Here is a 5,021-nt window from a genome sequence, read left to right on the forward strand (position 1 = left end):
ATCCTCGGTAAGCTGTAACTGCTCTATGTCAGGTCTAATTACCTCTCCCCAATATTTCTTCGGCCCACCCCTACCTCTTTTAAAACCATCCATGGCCAACCTTTCACACCTCCACACTGGGGCATCTGTGTCTCTCCTCTTCACATGCCCAAACCATCTCAGTCACATTTCTTGCATCTTGTCTTCCACCAAGGCCACTCCTACCTTGTCCCGAATAGCCTCATTTCTAATCCTGTCGCTCCTGGTATGCCCACACATCCATCTCAACATTCTCATCTCGGAAAATTTCATCTTTTGAACGTGAAAGACCTTAACTGGCCAACACGCATCCCCATATAACATAGGCAGTCTAACTACCACTTTATAGAACTTGCCCTTAAGTTATGGTGGCACCTTCTTGTCACATAGCACACCGAAAGAAAGCCTCCATTTCATCCATCCTGCCCCAATATGATATGTGACATCATCATCAATCTGTCCGCTGTCTTGTATGATAGACCCAAGGTACTTGAAACTACTTTTCTTTTGGATAGCCTGGTCACCAAGCCTAACTTCTGCGCCAACCTCCTGAGGTGTCTCACTAAATTTGCACTCCAAGTACTCTGTCTTGGTCCTAATCAGCTTAAACCCTTTAGACTCCAAGGTATGCCTCTAATCCTCCAGCTTAGCATAACTCCGCTACGAGTCTTATTGATCGAGACTATGTCATCCGCGAAAAGCATACACCATGGCACCTTACCTTGAATTTGTCGTGTCAATCCATCCATCACCAAGGAAAATAAAAAATGGACTAAGAGTTGATCCTTGATGCAATCCCATCACAACTGAGAAGTGCTCTGAGTCCCCTCCTACTGTCCTTACCTTGGTTTTGGCACCTGTATATCCTTGATCACCCTAATGCACTTCACTTGATCCACATTGCGTACCCTTCTCTTCCATGCCCTGGCTAGCCTGAACAATTTCCTATCCCTGCCTTTCTCTTATAGTTCAGTGTAAAGGTGTTCAAAAGCTGCCATTTTTGCCGTCGAAACTGCCTCCTTCCTCGCTATCTTATAAAGTTCTATATTCGTCCACTTCTCCACCTCATCCTTGATTTCTATAAACTTCACATACGTCATCTTCTTTGCTTCCACCTTCCCTTGCACTTCTTCATTCCACCACCAGTCCCTTTGATGCCGACTACGACTACCTGTCGAGACTACCAACAATTCCCTAGCTATAACCCTAATACAACTAGTCATCTTATCCCACATACTATTTGCATCCCCACTACTATCCCAAGACTCCTTATCCTTCAACTTCTCTCCTATGTCCAGGACACTAGCTGTGATCAAACTCCCTCATTTGATCCTAGGTCGGTCATCCCCGACCCTCTTTTTCCTCGTCATCTTGATCCCTAAATCCATCACCAAGAGCTTATGTTGGGTTGTAAGGTTGTTGATCGGTATGACGTTACAGTCTTTGCATGGACCTTTATCATCCTTCCTAAAGAGTAAAAAATATATTTGAGTCTTAGCCACCGAACTACGAAAGGTTACCAGTGGTCCTCCTTTTTTGGGAAACACGAATTGGCTATCACCAACTCAAAAGCTCTTGCGAAATCCAAAAGTGAAACTCCTCCTCCATTTCTGTCCCCCAAAGCCAAAGCCTTTATGCACATCATCATACCCTCTCGAAATAGACCCGATGTGCCCATTAAAATCCCCTCCCACAAAAAGTTTCTCAGTAGGCGGTATGCCTTCCACTAACTCGTCTAAATCCTCCCAAAATCACCTCTTATCCTCCTCGCCTAAGTCCGCTTGTAGCGCATAAGCACTAATAATATTCAACGTGATCCCTTCAATGACCACCTTAATTGACATTATCCTATTAGTGACCCTCCAAACCTCTACCACCTGATCCCTTAAATCACTGTCTACTAAAATGCCTACTTCATTCCTATACTTCGATCTACCAAAGAACCAAAGCTTATACCCTTCTACCTCCTTAGCTTTGGAACCTACCCATTTGGTCTCTTGGACACAAGCTATATTAATCCTCCTCTTCTTTAGAATCTTAACTAGCTCTATGGATTTTTCCGTTAACCTACCCTTTACTAATTAGAGAGTTTCTCTAACAGACAACCATCACCTATGAGATACGTGATGATACAATGAACTGTTGTCATTTCCATAGTCGTTCAATACCTTGCCAGGGTAAGGGACGTAACTCATCTCTGGATCCAATAGAAGTCCTCTTTTGGGACAATGAGGAGTTGCCTGAATGAGCGGTATGATTATATCCTACGCTGGCGACGTAGTTTATGGGGTTCGATTTGTTCTATACTCTTACCCAAATCGATGCTCAATACTAATCCCAAAATATAATTCATTATGCTCATAATTCAAGTGAGTATATTTACTCAATTAACTCATTTAGCCTCTTTCAGACAGCTCAAACTCAACTCTTCTCAACCTAGCTTTTCTCTTTTAAGAGTATGATATCAACTCAATGAATGCATTAAAAACATGAATTTACTTCTTAACTCAATCTCACAACAAATCTTTAAAGGTATTTATACTCGTGCTCAAAATATGATTAAGAGATTTCTCAACTCAACTCATGCTCAAAGTGTTAATTAAGAGGCTTCTCAAACTCAACTCATACTCAAACTCTTTTTCAAGAAATTAATGAATATAATCATCCTTTAACTCAAAGTAGTTAAAATAAGTAAATACAAGACTCGGCTAGGGTTAATCTAAATGCAAACATGAATCCAAAATCTCAAAACTCAACTCGACAAAGTATAATCAACTACATACCATAACTCAATAAGAAATTATATAAATAACTCAAGAATTCACTTTGTGGGAATTAAAACTCAAACCCAAACTCAACTTCACTATAGAAACATATAGGGCACGAGGACGAACTTAGTCCAACTTTTTGATAACTTTACATACCTAGAACGAATATTAACTGAGCAAAAATTGAAGACTTGGCTTGAAACTCTTGAACCCTAGCTCTTCTCCTTCTCTCCAATGCATGCTCTTAAAATTTCTAAGTGTTAATGAGAGAAAATACATATTGGGTACTGATAAGGATTAAATTTAGTCCCAAAACATCTTGGGTTAAGTTTGGGAAAGATGGAGAAAAGACCAGAATATCCCTCATTAAATTGGGTCTGGGTCGCTACGGATGCCTTCCTACGGACCTTAGAAGGTCACTCGTAGGAACCTTGGTCCAAAAGAAGGACCTACTGGAATTTGCACTGGGGTCTACAACCACCCTCCTACGGGTTGTAGGTCCTAGGATGGGTCGTAGGGGCTAGCTCATAGGAGATCAGGGCACTTGCCTGAGTTCTGAAGTAGGACTATAGACCCCTTCCTACGGGTCATAGGACTGTCTATGGACCATCCTGCTAACTCATAGGTAGGATCCTGCACTCAGGATATGCTGAGTCTCTGAGCCTTTCTCGCGAGCCTCTCCTACGGTCCGTAGGAACTCCTACGGGCCGTAGAAATCACTCGTAAGGAGAGTTGAAGAAACTCAAATATTTCTAAGTATTAGGTGACCTACGAATAGCCACCTACAACCCATAGGTACTACTACGAACCATAGGTGCCACTCGTGGGCACTGGACAGTCTACTCTTCTTGCTTTTTCTTAGATTTTCTCTTGGTTCTCGAACTTGGTCTAGGCTAGAATAGTATGAGGTGTTACATGGAGTCCCTCGGGATTCTAATCGTCGTGTCACATCTACGGTCTAGCATGGGTCGTGGCAATACTCGAATGGTAGATATTGTTATATGCAAACTCTGCTAAGGCTAAGAAATGGTCCCACTGACCTCCAAAGTCCAAAACATATGCCCGCAATATGTCCTTCAAAATCTGAATAGTACACTACGTCTACCCGCTGGTCTGCGGGTGAAGTGATGTGCTAAGATCAACTCGGGTATCCAACTCCTCTTGAAAAGTCTGTCAGAAGCTGGAAGTGAACTGAGAACCACTATCAGATATAATAGACGTAGGCACCCCGTGTAGATGAACTACCTCCCGAATATAAACACGAGCTAACCTCTCAGCACTGAAAGAAGACTGAATAAGAATGAAATGTTCTAACTTGGTTAATCGATCCACAATTTTAATTTGAAATCCCCTTGTTTTGAGAACTTTTTCTTTATGTTATAATAATTTTCTGTAACTTTGCACTTCTTATTTATAATAAAAGGTTAAAAAGAACATGAAAAAAATAAAGAGGTCATTTCTATTTAGAAGAGCAAAAATTTTGAACTCGTGGATATAATCTTTTGGAGAAGTAACTAATGCTCTCTAGCCTTGAAATCTTAGCGAAAAAATCATTCACGTGATTGTCAATGGCAAATCTAGACAGCGTACAACCTCATGTTCATCCATCCCTAACAGCCCTAAAAGCTCCCCTTATCATCATCAACATATACCACGTTGAAATCATGCATAAATAGCTAACTTGTCCCTACAAAACTAGTAGTGTATGTGAATGTCGAACCGTATTACTGGGAGGCTTGCGCTAGTGTGTGCATTTTATCAAATAAGAGAGCAAGTTCTTGCGAGCAGAAGTTAATAGTGTATTTTTAAAAAAAATATCAACTTATAGATACGTGTATTTGTTTTCTTTACGTATGTTTTTAAACTAGCTTATTGTGACAACTGACAAGTTAAAGTGCACAGAGGGGTATTAAGTTACTCTTCTCTCTTTATCTTTCCTTTTCTTTTTTTTTGCGGTAGAAGTAGAACACAGTATTGCATTATTCTATGGTAAGATGAGTGAGTCTTGCATCTTCAATCGTCTTTTTTGTGCGTCCTTTTTATTTTACTTCCATAAACAACCCACAACCAATGATCTTTTTAAAAAAAATAATTGGACCACAGTCCCGCACGTGAATCTCACCCTTTTAGTAAAATGGATGTGTACATTTTGGCTGATTACGAGTGTAGTTGAGTTTCAATGCCTCAATAAATAAACAGACGAGATATAATTATGTCATCTGTGAAAACAAAAAC

The sequence above is a fragment of the Solanum dulcamara genome, chromosome 2, assembly GCF_947179165.1.
Source record: "Solanum dulcamara chromosome 2, daSolDulc1.2, whole genome shotgun sequence".
In the NCBI taxonomy this organism is placed as follows: domain Eukaryota; kingdom Viridiplantae; phylum Streptophyta; class Magnoliopsida; order Solanales; family Solanaceae; genus Solanum; species Solanum dulcamara.